Below are 16,017 nucleotides of genomic sequence, written 5' to 3' on the forward strand. Positions count from 1 at the left end.
TTAAAAGGCTAGTATAGTTCCTGGTGTGCTAATAGATGTCTAACAGATGATTTGCTCTTATCGCCCCTGAGCTGGGGGTCCGATCTCCAGGAAACCCCTGTCCTCTGGAGGAAAGCATCAGACTGCTAGGACGTGCTGGGACCTGCTTTGCTGGAAATGGCTGAATGGATTGGGGTTGTGCCATGCTGAGAAGATCAGACTGAGGGAGGAACATGATGAGCAACTCAGATATTTGAAGAGCTGTTATGTAAGGGAGGCCTGGAAATTGTGGAGGAGCCAGACCCTGAAGTGAAGGCTCATCCAAAGGAAGAACTTTTGAGCGTGTCTGGGTGGCTCAGTTGGTTAAGCGTCTGACTCTTGGTTTCGGCTCAGGTCAGGATCTCATGGTTCGTGAGATCAAGCCCTGCACTGGGCTCTGTGCTGACAGCGTGAAGCCTGCTTGGGATTCTCTCTCCCCTTTTCTCTCTGCCCCTCACTTGCTCTCTCTCTCTCTCAAAAATAAATATATAAACATTTATAAATAAATAAATAAATAAATACATAAATAAATACATAAATAAATAAATAAAGGAATAACTTTTGTTTGTTTTCAGGTAGGCTCCATGCTCCATGTGAGGCTTGGACTCACAACCCTGAGATTAAGAGTCACATTCTCTACCAACTAAGCCAACCCGGCACACTTTTCTTAGCCTTTCTTTATTTTTTAAATTTTTTTATTTTTTTTAACATTTATTTATTTTTGAGACAGGGAGAGACAGTATGAACGGGGGAGGGTCAGAGAGAGAGGGAGACACAGAATCTGAAACAGGCTCCAGGCTCTGAGCGGTCAGCACAGAGCCTGACACAGGGCTCGAACTCACAGACCACGAGATAATGACCTGAGCCGAAGCCGGCCGCTTAACTGACTGAGCCACCCAGGCTCCCCTCTTATCCTTTCTTTAGAGTGGAGTTTCTCCCAGGGTCATCCAGTGACTGCGTCATTTACTAAGTTGCTTGTTAAAATGTAGATTTGGGGGCCCACCCCTGATGGGCCGAATTAGAGCTTCTCAAGTGGGGCCTGGGAATCTCCAGTTTATGGGACCTCCCGATGATTCTTAGGTTTCTTTCCCATGGCCTCCCAATATCCCCCCCCCCGCCCCAATGGAAGACGTGCCTGGTGTTTTAAAGCTGAAGCCAGATCTCTCTAGTTCCTTGCTGGAGGGTGGGGGACTAGCTTGGCAAAAAACTAATAATGAATGCAGAACTACAGTTGACCCTTGAGCAATCAGGTTCAGGGTTCTGATGCCACACACAGGCGAAATGCCATGTGTAACTTATGACTCCCCCCAAACTGAACTGCTGATGGGCTACTGATAACATGAAGAGTTGATGACATATTCTGTAAGTTATGTGCATGACATTCTGTATTCTTACAGTAAAGGAAGCTAGAGCAAAATGTTAAGAAAATCATGGGGAAGAGAAAAAAAAAACTTTACGGTACAATGCTGTTAAAAACTCCACGTATCAGTGGACGTGCGCAGTTGAAGCATGTGTTGTTCAAGGGTCAAATATAGCTCATGCATGAATGCAGTTGAAAGCTCGTGCTTAAGTTCTAAAGCAGGCAAAGCCAAGGTAGAAATACCAGAACAGGAGAGAACTTTCTGGGCAGGTGAAAACGTTCTGTGTTGCAGTTAAGATGTGAGTTAAGTGGGTGCCTCCATTTATCGAAATCGTACAGCTAAGGTTTATGCATTCCTGCCTATGTAAATCCTACCTAAATACCGTGCTAGAATAGTTTTGCATGGAGGGATGGAGATACTGATGATAGAAGAATGACAGAGTGCTGATAGTGGCTGAAATGGATGAAGGGTACGTTACTATGTTCTGTTTTCTGCTTATTTTATGTGTTTGGAATTTTCAATAGTAAAGAAATACAAACACATTATGCATTTTGAGGCCCACTTGGCCTGTCTTGCCTGCTGGGGTAATCATTTATTTATTCATTAAAGAAATGAATTGTAAATGAATTTTTTTTCTAATGTTTACTTATTGGGGGGGTGGGGGAGGGCAGAGGGGGAGAGAGAGAGAGAGAAAGAGAGAAAGAAAGAAAGAAAGAAAGAAAGAAAGAAAGAAAGAATCCCGCTCTGCCAGCACAGAGCCCGATGCGGGGCTCAAACCCACAAACCACGTGAGATCATGACCTGAGCCAAAATCAGGAGTCAGACGCTCAGCCGACTGAGTACCCAGGCGCCTCTAAATGAATTCCTACTGCCTACCTCACCACTCCCCCCAGCCCCTCAGCCTGCACAGAGGGGCTGCTTGTATGGGAAACAGCTCCTTTTAAAATCAGAGCCTGTGCGCTGGAGCTCATACCCTGTGTCATAGGTGTGGAGGCTCCTATTTAGAAACACTGTTATTTTTACACCTGACTTCTAGTGGGCAGTCACATCAAATAACTTCGTTTCAGCCTTGGGGATCATTCCTGCCAGTTGCTTAGCTGCCTCCCTGCCATGTCCAGGGGCTTCAGAAATGAGTTTAGCTTCTATCTCGTGTTATTATGGGAAAATTTCAAGCATATATTACAGGTGGAGAGAATGGCTACCAGGGCCCAGGGTAATGGGACTTCCTGTCTCTGTTATCTGGCTTTAACAGTTACAGTTCATGGCCGGTCTTGTTTTGTCTATTACAGCCCCCACCCTACCCCCAGACTTCATTTCTTGTGATTCCCCCGGCCAGTTCCCTGCAGAGAATTCTCAAGAGAAGAGAAAACAGCCCATCTTTGTTCCTGTCTGACTCTTTCCACTACCTTCGCTGACTCAGAAAACCTTCTGTAAATATTTCCGCATATATCCCTAAAATATAAGGACCCTTCTAAACATCACCGGCGCATCACCATTAGCACACCTAAAAAAATCAACTGTAATTCTTCAATAATCACCAAATTTCCAGTCGGTATTCAGGCTCCCCCAAACGTCTCACGGGTAGTTTTTCCACAGTTGGTTTGTTGGACTCACGATCCAGACGAGATCCACACCTCCCACACCTCGCATTGTAGCCAGCCGGCCGTGTTTGCACGGGAAGGTGATAGACAGACGGAACGTCGCTTCCTGGTCTGGAGTCAGCCCTCCCCATGGCTGCTGCTGTCATCTGCGTGGCGCGGAGCGAAGCAAGTGGACGCCAGCGTGGGCAGTGGTGTTGCGGTCAGGGCTCTGGCAGGAAGCACAATCTACCCTAGGTGGCTCAGAGGAAGGGACTTCATAAATGATTTCTTATGGGAACAGATGGGGATGTTAGAGGACCCAGAGACTTCCAAAGGGGAAGGGTTGAAAGTTTCCGAAGCTGAATGAGGAGGGGGCCGTCATCGACGATCAAAGCGGAGAAGTGCTCTGGCCTTTCCTTTGTTCGCTGTCCAGACTTCCTGCTTCTGCCGTCCCACTGTTGAACCCAGCTGGAAGCCAGCCTGCCCAGAGTTAGCAGGGGACAGCTTCTGTGGGCACACACAGATCTGGAGGGACAAACAAGAACTAGTGCAGGGGCTAAGATCTGGCCATGAAGGACAAATGCCTGCAGCCAAATCCTGGTTCTGTCACTTCAAAGCTGTGTGACTTCAGGCAAGTTGCTTAACCTCTCTGGGCCTCAGCTTCCTCCTCTGTAACAGGAGATAACAAGAGTACCTACCTCTGAGCAACTTAAATGAGATCACGTATGTGGTGCCTGGCCCACAGTGAGTGCTCAATAAATGTGAACTATAATTATTATAAACTGCTATTAAAAACCACCCAGGCCAAATAGAACACAGCCTCTCTTTATCTGGCTCCTCGTTTCTCTCTAGACCTGATGACTCCAGCTTGCCTCCAGCATAGAGACAGGCCTCAGAATTCTTTGGCCTTCACCCCTCTCCCTCTGATGTCATCCTTCTCGTAGGCAGCACACTGTTCTTTGTCTTTGAAGGTCCATCCAGCCCTAAAGGTCAAAGCAGGTCTCAGTCGTTCCTCCCCCAGAAGCATAAATGAAAGGCCCAGCTAAGCCAGCTGGGACTGTTCACAAAGACTTTTTTCAGGGTCAAGCTCTACATCACAGTATTGAGGTCCCAATACATTATAATAAGTACAGGCTTGGAAATCGTGGTGCCAGTTATCAGGAACTTCAGGGATTTAGCAAGAAGAGAAAAGCCCAGCTTTGCTCCTCTCTTCCCCTTTCCAATACCTCCACTGCCTCAGAAAATTTGCAAGACTCTGCACCTTAACATTGTTGGCGGGGGCGGGGTGGCGCGTCTGTGTTACTCAGTTGGTTAAGCGTCCGACTTTGGCCATGGTCATGATCTCGCAGTTAGTGGGTTTGAGCCCCACGTCCGGCTCTGTGCAGACAGCTCAGAGCCTGGAGCCTGCTTTAGATTCTGTGTCTCCCTCTCTCTCTGCCCCTCCCCCGTTCGCACACAGTGTCTGTCTGTCTCTCTCTCTCTCTCTCTCTCTCTCTCAAAAATAAACATTAAAAAAAAAAAAGAAACATTGGTGGCACAGGTGAATTACAGCTGGAGGACAGGTGTTGTAAGTTTACAGCCCATCAGGAAAGAAAAGATCCAAAGAATTATAATTTTTAGATAGAATAGGATAGATAGAATAAGGTAAGTGTCATAAGAGAAAGCCCAGAAGCCATGGCGTTTTAGAGACAGAAAGACTTGAGTTTTAGCTTAGGGGCCCAAAGTTATAAGGTTGTGGATCCATGGGGAGGAAGAGACAAGTCCCCTCAGCAGAGGACTGTGGTGGAGAGAATGTTTCTAGCAGGTGCCGGTTCAGTCCAAGTCATTGGACTTGTAGAAGTGTTGAAGTGCTCCAGCTCACAAGTTTACGGTGGCTTCCTATGGCAAGTGTGGAAACTTTTTTTTTCTTAATTGAGTCCCAGCCCCACAAGAGTAAAAATCACCTACACACAAATAAAAAGTAACTTAATGATGGGTTTGACTTATCCACTCTTTAAATTAAGAGCATGGACCATAAATCTCCAGTATATACAACAGTACTCGTAAAACACATATGCTCTGTGTCTCAGCCCCATGTCACTGAGTTGAGAAAAACAGGAAGAGAAGAGAGCAAAGATGATAATTACTGGTACCAGGGTCAGGTATGGCTTTCTCTTGACATACTGCTGGAGTTGCCAGCAGTTAGTAATTGCAACTCTTGAGAATGAAAAAGCGGTGGAAAGGAGTCGTAATTAGTATAACATCTTAATGTACAAAGTGCTTTTTCTCAACGAATCCCTTAAAATGTGTGTTAGAAAATACCCTTCCACTCCACAGACAAGGAAACTGAGGGTCATAGTGGCCCAAGGTCACACAGCTGATCGGAGTAGGAGGAGCCTTTTTACTCGGCCATTTTTGGATCTGAGCCCTCCTTTGGGCTTTTGAGGTGCCTTGCAGGCTGTGCAAATTGTATTTCAAGTGCCATAGGCCTTTTTTCCTTTCTAAATAGAAATGTCATATCACATCCTCTACCCCTCCCTGCCTAGAGATCTGGCCTCCCCTTTCTTCCCGCCAAGAGAAAATTGCTAACTGTGTGTCACAAATTGGGTTCTCTGGGGAGGGGACTCTGAGACCCAAGTTTAGTGTGCAGGGTGATTACAAGGGAGTGACTGTGGGCGCTACAACTAGGGAAAGGGGGACAAGAAAGTGACGGGGCAGAAGTCAAGCTTGGTGCAGCCTCAGGAAACTAGCAGCTTCCGGGCTGACACGGCTCGTCACAGTTGGCCAGGCCTTTATACCGTCCCTGGTCAGCCTGGGTTACACAACTGGGTTACACACTGACCCGGGGAAGATTCTTCTCATTCATCACTTATCATAGCACGTTTCTGTTCACTTTCTAATAGCTCGCAGCAGCTGGCACTTGAATGTGTAAGTGAAGGAGCAGCTAAGAAAATACTGAGTCCCCGAGGCTGTGCGGGTTCAAGTGTGTCTCTTCCCTGGGTCTTTGGAATCTTGTTTGCCATCAAGATTCTTGATAGTTAGCAGTCTCCTCTGTCGTCCTCTGTCACCCTCACAGAGAGGGTGAGCATTTGGGACAGTCTTTGTGCCTGTTGTCCAGCTTGTTAATAGCACCCTCCTACCCTTTCAAAAATGGACTGGTTTCGGTGCTAAATTGTCTGGCCACTTACAGATAGACCTTTGGAGAGGCAGAACTGGAAAGGGCCCTCTCTGGAGACTAGGTGGTACTCAGCTCTGAAGTGAAGCAAGCCCTCCACGTCTCACCGCCTGCCTCTCCCGTCTCCCTCGATGTGGCCAGAGAGGAGGAGAGACGGTACCTGCGGGCAGCACAGCTCAAATTCCTGCTCCGACCTTGACTTTCCTCCCTTGGCTCCCCTGGCTAGCTCCAAATGCCTCCATCCTTAGGAGTATTTGCAAATCCTCTCACACGTAGGCTCCGCCCCCAATTTGAATCTAGAGCCCCGCCTCCACTGTCTTCACGTCACCACCTGCTTCGTGGGTACATTGAGAGCCCCAAGATCATTGCTGCTAAGGAGCTGCGTTTTTGACCTTTTAATTAGCAAAATATGTTTTTAACGTTATTTATTTTGGGAGAGAGAGAAAGCAAGAAGGCGAGCAGGGGAGGAGGAGAGAGAGAGAGAAAGAGAGAGAGGAAGAGAGAATCCCAGGCAGGCTCTGTGCCCTGAGCGCAGAGCCCCACGTGGGGCTCCCTCTCATGAACCACGAGATCATGACCTGAGCTGAAATCAAGAATCTGACGCTTAACCGACTCAGCCACCTTTTAATTAGCAAAGCATTAAGAAAGTGGATATGTTCAAATACCACCGATGATGATGTAAATCAGCCCTTTTGGGAGGGTTGTTTGGCATACCCCATGAAAGAAGTTGAAAACAACATCAGCACGATTTATTTAAAAAGTTAAAAAATACAGGGGTGCACCCCTACTTGGGATTCTCTTTCTTCCTCTCTCTCTCCCTCTCAAAATAAATAAAGTTAAAAAAAAGTTAAAAAATATCAACTGGTGTGGGTAGATTTCAAGAATTCTTTCAAACTTTCCAATAGGGAATTCTATTACATAAAGCTTCCCAAATCTCTTTTTTCAAAACCAGCACAACAGTGATACCAAGACCTAAAAAAATAGATCAAAGAAATCTAAGAATTACTCTTACGCATGTTCATGCAGAGTATTAAGTAAAATATTAGCAAGAGATACAAGAAATGTGGATGCAAAAAGCATTTTTTAAATGTTTATGTTACTTATCCATTGTTGCATTAACAAATTGTCCCAAATTTAATGGCTTAACACAACAAATATTTATTATCCCCTGGTGTCTATGGGTTAGAAATTCTGGGGCCCCTTGGCTGGCTGGTTCACATTCAGGGTCTCATGAAGCCTTAATCGAGGTGTTGGTTGGGTTGTATTTATGTGAAGGCTTGATTGAAGCTGGAGAATACACACACTTCCGAGATGGATCAGTCATGGCTGTGGCGAGAAGCCTCAGTTCCTCGCCATAGAGAGCTTGATCTTCCAGCTCACGTGATGGCTTTCACCAGAGCAAGTGATAGCGAGCAAGGAAGAAGCCAGTGCTATAATCATCCCTTCCACCTTGCTTGTTCGAAGCAATTCACTAGGTCCAGCCCCCACACAAGCTGAGGGGAATTAAGCTTTACCTCTTGGAGGAAAGAGTGTCCAATAGTTTCTGGGCATAATTTTTAAATCCTTTTATTTCATTTTATTTTTGTATTAATAATTTATTTATTTTTTAACTTACATCCAAGTTAGCATCTAGTGCAACAATGATTTCAGGAGTAGATTCCTCAGTGCCCCTTACCCATTTAGCCCATTCCCCCTCCCACACCCCCTCCAGTAACCCTCAGTTTGTTCTCCATATTTAAGAGTCTCTTCTCTTTTTATATTATTTTTGTTTCCCTTCCCTTCTGTTCATCTGTTTTGTCGCTTAAAGTCCTCATATGAGTGAAGTCATATGATATTGGTCTTTCTCCGACTAATTTCACTTAGCATAATACCCTCCAGTTCCATCCACGTAGTTGCAAATGGCAAGATTTCATTCTTTTTGATTGCTGAGTAATATTCCATTATATATATATATACACCACATCTTTATCCATTCATCCATCGATGGGCATTTGGGCTCTTTCTATACTTTGGCTATTGTCGATAGTGCTGCTATAAACATGGGGGTGCATGTGGCCCTTCGAAACAGCATCCCTGTATCCCTTGGATAAATGCCTAGCAGTGCAATTGCTGGGTCATAAGGTAGTTCTATTTTTAATGTTTTGAGCAGCCTCCATACTGTTTCCCAGAGTGGCTGTGCCAGCTTGCATTCCCACCAGCAGTGCAAAAGAGATCCTCTTTCTCCACGTCCTCACTAACATCTGTCGTTGCCTGAATTGTTAATGTTAGCCATTCTGACAGGTGTGAGGTGGTATCTCATTGTGGTTTTGATTTGTATTTCCCTGATGAGGAGTTGATGTGGAGCATTTTTTCATGTGATGGTTGGCCATCTGGATGTCTTCTTTGGAGAAGCATCTGTTCATGTCTTTTGCCCATTTCTTCACTGGATTATTTGTTTTTTGGGTGTTGAGTTTGATAAGTTCTTTATAGATTTTGGATACTAACCCTTTACCTGGTATGTCATTTGCAAATATCTTCTCCCATTCTGTTGGTTGCCTTTTAGTTTTGCTGATTGTTTCCTTCACTGTGCAGAAACTTTTTATTTTGATGAGGTCCCAGTAGTTCATTTTTGCTTTTGTTTCCCTTGCCTCCGGAGACGTGTTGAGTAAGAAGTTGCTGTGGCCAAGATCAAAGAGGTTTTTGCCTGCTTTCTCCTCAAGGATTTGGATGGCTTCCTGTCTTACATTGAGAACTTTCATCTGTTTTGAGTTTTGTGTCTGGTGTAAGAAAGTGGTCCAGGTTCATTCTTCTGCATGTCACTGTCCAGTTTTCCCAGCACCACTTGCTGAAGAGACTGTCTTTTTCCATTGGATATTCTTTCCTGCTTTGTCAAAAATCGGTTGACCTTTAAATCCCTTTAATACTCAATATCCATTTCTACTTTTTAAAAAATACCTTCAGAAATAAGGATAGACCTTCCCACCACTAAATCCTCAAATACGTTCTTCCATCTACTTCCTCCTAATCTTGAAATAAAAGCTCTAATTTCACCTCTTTCTGAATCAGCCGCACCACTTGTACTTTGCAATTTGTCCTCTCTTGCCTTCTGTGGGACCTTGCTTTACCGTTACTCTGTCTCCTAAACCATTCCCTTACAAAGGTACTGTGGTTTCTGTCATCTCTAAAACCGAACAAAACACTGCTCTGTCCATTTCTCCACTCACTTCATAGCCAACATTCCTGAAGAATTGTCTGGATGCTGTTTCTAATTTGTCAGTTCCCATTTATTCTTCTATACAGTATCACTGGCTTTGACCCTAAATTGATTTTTTTTTTTTAAGTTTATTTATTGAGAGAGGGAGAGGGAGAGAGAGAGAATCTCAAGCAGGCTCTGTGCTGTCAACACAGAGCCCGACTCGGGGCTTGAACTCACGAACCGTGAGATCATGACCTGAGCCAAAATTAAGAGTCTGATGCTTAACCGACTGAGCCACCCAGGCACCCCCTAAGTTGATGGTTTTCAGGCCGCCACCAACTTTCTTATTGCTAAAATTACTACTACTTTTCTGTCTTTACCATGTGCAACCCCCAAGGAGCACTCAACACCATCAACCACTCCATTCTTCTTGAAACGCTCTCAGATTCTGACGCATTGCTCTCCTTTGGCTGCCCTGCATCTCGCTTTCTGTCCCCTCAGCGTCTTTGCCAGCTCCTCTGCCTGACCACGGGATGTTGCAGTTCCTCAGGACCCAGTGCCGAGCCCCTTTCCCTTGCTTTGTCCTCTCTTGCTGGAATCTTGCTAGTTCCCGTAGGGTTTTGTCTCTGCTGCCACTGTTGAGATGTTCCCAGTTTATACCTCCAGTTCACACCTTTGCTGTAAATTCCGGATTCTCATCTCACCAGTGTGTGTAATAAGGCATTTCTACCTGACTTTTCACGTCTCACATTTAACATGTCCAAATTAAACAACTCACTCACTGTCTTTCTGCCATTCTCTCCATAACTGTCCACCAAGTTATTCAAGCCAGAAATCTAGGAGTCATTTTTTAAAAAATGTTTTTATTTATTTCTGAGAGTGAGAGAGTGCCCATGAGCAGGGGAGGGACAGAAAGAAAGGGATCTGAAGCGGTTTCGCAGCGAGCCCCGCAGTGAGCCCGATGCGATGCTCCAGCTTACAAACCTTGAGATCATGACCTGAGCCGAAGTCAGATGCTTAACCGGCTGACTGAGCCGCCCAAACGCCCCTAGGGGTCATTCTTAATTCTTCTCTTTTCTTGATCTCCCATTTCCAGTCCATCAACAAGCCCTGCATATTCTCTCTCTACGATATAGCATGGATTTTCTCTTTCTTACCACCACCTTCTTCCATATTGTCATCTACTGTCCCTTAAATTATTGTAGTAGCCTCCCCACTGGTCTGTGTCCCCACTTCTGCTCTTGCATTTCTGCAGAGACTGGATGGGAGGCGGGGGCGTAAAAACAACCCTATGCCATTAATGATCAATAGGAAAAAGACCAACACCCTGATGGCAAAATGGGCAAAGGCCATAAACAGTTCGCAGAAAAGGAAATACAAAGGCTCTCAACCGCACTCGATAAGACCAAGTAAAATTACAATGAGATACCAGTTTTCATCTATCAAGTTGGCACTTTTATCCATTGTTGGTAGGGATTTAAGTTACCACAAACATTTCTGAAGGGCTCTTGGGTAGAATCTGTCAAATAAAAAATGTGCATCTCCATTGACCTAGCATAGGCTCTAGGAATTTGTTCTGCTTGCACACGTCTGCAAAGAAGTATGGATGAGGACGTTTTAATATTGTTTGTTAGGAGGAAATGTTGGAAACAAGTGAATATCCATCATTTAGAAGCTAATGAAACACGTTATGGTAACAGGCACATGAGCGCGCTCTTGGGATGTTACCCGTTGCCTTTGATGTATTCCTCTTTCCGTTTCTTTAGATCTCGGCTCAAATACCGCCTCCCCTGAGAGCCCTTCCCTGGCCACACACTAAAAGGGGGTCTCCTCTTTCCTCTTTCACTTGCCGTCGTTTGCAGTTATTTTGTTAGTTCACTTGTATTTTCGGCTCCCTGCCTTTGAATGTAAACTCTGAAGGGGCAGTCTGAATTTTTCACTCTTGCATCCCCCAGCATCTAGTATGTATTGATTGAACGAATGACTAAAAACTGATCGCCGAATCTCGAATAAAAGTCCATGTGTTATCCTTGCTGGTGGTGAATCATTAAAAGTATTCCCATTAGAGGTGCCTGGGTGGCTCAGTCGGTTAAGTGTCTGACTCGTGATCTCAGCTCACGTCTTGATCTCAGGGTTGTGAGTTCATGCCCGCGTCGGGATCCATGCTGGCCATGAAGCCTACTTTAAAAAAAAAAAAAAAAAAAGGCATTCCTATTAAAGTCATGAGCAGGATGAGAATGTCAGGTATGATGGTCTGGTTCAAATGTGTATTTGATCCTCATCCCCCTTTCTAGCCCAGGGCTCCCCAAACTCTTGGTTTCCTAAAAGTTAAGAGCAGTGGGAGCATCTTTTGCTCTAATATTTGGTCTTTGGCCCTCAGTTCTTAAAATAGTTCTAGAGTAAAATAGTTCTAGAGCCGTAAAGGTAAAAGGAACGTCTTGTTATTTACAACAAGCCCCTTGCAACCACTCTCGATTTATGTTAATGAGGTGGCCTTTGTAAAGTCCCCAGAGGTGGGGTGCCAAGGCCACCACCCCCCTTACCTCTCAGACCTCTGGGGAAGCTGCCATCTGGCAGCTCAGTTGTGACCAGCGGTCAATGATTTAATCAGTTGTTCCTGCCAAGTGAAGCCGCCATTAAGAGAAGCCCCGAGGTGTGGCGTTCAGAGACCACCAAGTTGGTGAGGATGTGGAAGAGTGGCACGCCCTGGGGGTGGAACCTCCTTGCCCCTTCCTGCATACCTCACCCCTGGTGCCCCTGGTGGTTCCTGAGTTGTATTCTTTTATAATGAAATGGGAACCTCGTAAGTACAATTTTTTTTTTCCTGAGATCTGTGAGCCACTCCAGCGAATTAATCAGTCCCGAGGAGGGGGTCATGGGTGGTTCCGAAGCACACACAGGTGACAACCTGGACCGGCACTGGACATCCGAAGGAAGGGGCATGGGCAGGCTTGTGAGAGCAAGCGCTCAGCCTGTGGCATCTGGCGCTCTCCTCGGTTAGGTAGCATCAGAATTGAGTTAAAATGGGAGGACGCCCCGCTGTGTTGCAGAATCGCTTCGTGTGTGGAAACCTACATCTGGCGGCAAATGAAATAGTGCCGTAGTTGGTAAAGAGTGTCCAGAGGAGACGCACTGAGTGCTTCCTGGAATGAAGGGTCACCGTTATTATTAAGCATACCGGAAGCATACCCAAAGCAATTAGGCCAGAAGATGAAAATATGAGTCTAAATAGTGGAAAGGATGAGGGGAAAATAATAAAGCAATTGATATGGCTATTGTACACTTCAGGAAGAAAATAACAGACTAGCAGGAAATTTAACGGAAGAATACTTCTGGGTCAACCCTTTGCTGTTGCATTGACCAAAGTGACTCTGCCATGTATGGATTTTTAGGGTCACTCTTTAGTGAGGTAGAATCTCAAACTTTTAAAAGTCACAAGAATAGCATATATCCTTTACTCGGGTTTACCTGTTTGCATTTTGCCCCATGACTTCCCTATTTTATAATTATCGCTAGCTATGTCTACAGAATTCTTTTGGTCGTGAGACATTTAAGAGTGAGTTGAAGCTGTTTTGTCCCTCAGTACCCAAATACTTAAGTGTATATTTATCAAAATTATCAAAATTACGAAATGAACCTAAATCTAAGACCGTTGTCTAATCTGTCCATATTCACATTTTATCTATGATCACAGAAATGTCCTATATAATGCTTTTTCCTCCTGGATCAGCATCTAACCCAGGGTCACACACTGTATTCAGTTGCCAAGTCTCTTAGGCACCTTCCATCTGGAAAAGTTCCTGTCTTGGATTTCTTAAACTCTAGATTTTGGAAGCGCATCAGACAGTTATTTTGTAAAATGGCCCCAATTTTTATTTGATATTTCCTCGTGACTGTGTTGAGATTATGAGTTTTTGGCAGGAATATCACAGAAGTGGTCATTTATACTTCTCCATATCGTATCAGAAGGCACATGATGTCAGTTTATTTCCATTTTGTGATGCTGGAATCTACCATTAGGCTTAGGTGGTGTTGGCCATGTGTCTCCTGTTGTGTTATTTTTCTCTTTGTAATTAAGTTATCTGTGAAGTGATACTTGAGACTATTAAACTACCTTGTTTCTTGTCAAACTTTTACTCCCTAGTTTTAGCATCCCTTGATGATTTTAATTGCATTCTACTGTAAGAGATTTCCTTTTTCCCTCATTTACTTGTTTATGTTCAAATGGACTCTGATTCTTCTGTTTAACTCATTTAATGAGTTATTCATTATTAAAGGATTTTTTTTCTGCTTCTTGTAACGTGAACAGTGGTCATACAGAACTTCTCTACCTTCAGTTTTTCTCTCCGGAGTTTTTAGGCAGGCCATTACCGCTCTTAAGTACTCCCCCCTCCCCCCCAAAAGCCTTTCCAGACTAAAGTCTGCTTGTTTTCTTTATCGGCTTCACCCAGGCCTGTATTTGCTACCTGTTCCCTCTGTTTTGTTTGTATAACTTTAGACTTAACATATTCCTCTGTTTGCAAGTCCACATGTGTCTATACATGTTGTATTAACTCACATACTACAGATTAATGAAAAGGACCTCGCTTCATGGCTCTAAAACAGGTCATGCAATTTAGAGTTTAGAAGCTCCTAAGCCCAAACAGCGAATTTGTAAACAAAGTAAGCTGCCTCAGGAACCCAGAATTTGTGAATTTGTTTATCTTCAGGCTTAACTCTCCCTCAAAATAAATAAACAAACCTTAAGAAAAGAAAGGAAAGGAAAAGAAACCTTGCTTTGGCAGGAGAGCCATTAAAAGAATGATGACCCATCACCTTTTTCTTCCTTCCCCAAATTTAGGTAGGAATCAGCACGTAATTGCAGGAAAGAGCAAGACAATAGCAGCTCACCAGTTGGAAGCGGGTCCCTACCAGAGTCTGCGGATGTTGTGTCTAGGAATTCGTCTATTCCACAAGTATCTACTAAGGGTCTACTATGTGGCTGGTGCTAAATGCTATGAAAACAAAAAAAATTATGAAGCAAGGGAAATAGATATTGATGGGAGAGGAGAGGTGCCTTTTTATTTATTTGTTTTAAATAATAGTAACATGGTGATTTTGACTAGAGACCTGAACTTCAAAGCCACGGGGTGGGGAGTGGAGGAGTGAGCAGAGGGAAAGCCCTACAAGCAGAAGGAACAGCAAACATGAGCTGGGAGATGGGATGGTGTCTGGTGCCTGAGACTGAGCCTTGGGGGGGGGGGGGGGGTACTGCCTTGTTTAGAGGCGGTGAACATGAAGCTTCAGCCAAAGAGAAGTAGCTGGTGAGGTAAGATGATAGAGAAGGTACTCGGATGCCAGGTGAAGAAGCTGTTTCCAGAAGGAGGGAGTATCTAAGGGAAATGTTGACGGGGTCCGGTAAGGTGAGTGTGGAGAACTGTCCGACTTGGGGAGACCCTGGTGAGGTGTTTCAAAATTCCCACAGGAGTAGGTCCAAGAGAAAATGCATGGAGACCAGAGGACTCTTAGGAGGATTGTGCTCTAAAAGGGACCAGAAGAATGGGATGGGATCCGGAGAGTAACATGGGACACCAAGGGAGGGATTTTTAAAGATGAGAGGTGGTGTAGATTCGTAGGCTGGTGGGAATAATCCAAAAGACAGGAAATAATTGACACAGAAGAGGACAGAGTAGCAGAAGCAGTGCCCTTGAGCACAAGAGTGGGGTCGTGCAGAGAGAGAGACCGACTGAGACAGGAACAAGACCGACCCCGGGTCAGGAGGGAAGCTGAGAAGGTCAGAGTTCAGTCCAGCGAACAGAGAAGCCAGTAAACCAAGTGGGCCACTAGCACGCGTGCTGCTTCTTTCTGCTCGTCTTGATTTCTTTCCTTGCTTCTGGCATCTGTAGATTTTACATTCCTTTGACCTTCATGTGTTTTTATTTGCTTGTTTTGTAAAATTAGCATTTCTCTGCATTAAGAGTATGGGCGTGGTGCTGATGTCCTGGAATTAGCCCGGTGTACTATCCCTCCTGAAAGAGAAAAGTTACAAATAGATCCTTTGATGGGGCAGCTGCGTGGCTCAGTTGGTTAAGCGTCCTGTTCTTGATCTTGGCTCAGGACCCCTGCGAATTGTCAGGCTGCTGAGAGCCAGAAGCCTACTTGGGATCCTCTCCTCTCTGTCCCTCCCCTTCTCGCAGGCGAGCATGCTCTCGCTCTCCCTCTCTCTCAAAATAAATACACTTTAAAAACGGGGGCGCCTGGGTGGCTTCAGTCGGTTAAGGGTTCCGCTCTTGATTTCGGCTCGGGTCATGATCTCAGTTTCGTGCGTTCGAGCCCCACGTCAGGCTCTGCGATGATAGCACAGAACCTGCTTGAGATTCTCCCTCCCTCTCTCTGCTGCGCCCTTAGTCACATTCTTTCTCAAACAGAAGTAAAAATAAATTAAAAAAAAAATAGATCCTTTGAAAGCATTTGAGAAGCTTTGATCTTATGTTAGAGGGGGGAGAATTGTAAGCCTTTAATATAATTAAAAGTATCAGTATATACAGTGTATGTTAATGGTCGACTCTATGTCTCCAATTAAATTGAAAAGTAGTAGGACTCATAAGCAAGCATAGTTGAAAATCTCTATGGAGGGGCACTTGGGTGGCTTGGTCGGTTTCAGCTCAGGTCATGATCTAAAAAAATTTTTTTTAATTTAATCTCTGCAAGTTCTATAGAAAGGTATAAGTAGTGCCTGCTGTATTAGGG

General features: G+C 44.7%; 1 protein-coding gene across 1 annotated transcript in view; it reads left to right on the plus strand.

Moving 5' to 3' along the window:
* NFE2L3 (NFE2 like bZIP transcription factor 3) overlaps nt 1-16,017 on the plus strand; it is a 31,999-nt gene that overhangs the window by 8,518 nt on the left and 7,464 nt on the right. The gene's annotated exons all lie outside the window — the stretch shown is intronic.

Source organism: Prionailurus viverrinus, chromosome A2 (assembly GCF_022837055.1).
Source record: "Prionailurus viverrinus isolate Anna chromosome A2, UM_Priviv_1.0, whole genome shotgun sequence".
NCBI lineage: Eukaryota > Metazoa > Chordata > Mammalia > Carnivora > Felidae > Prionailurus > Prionailurus viverrinus.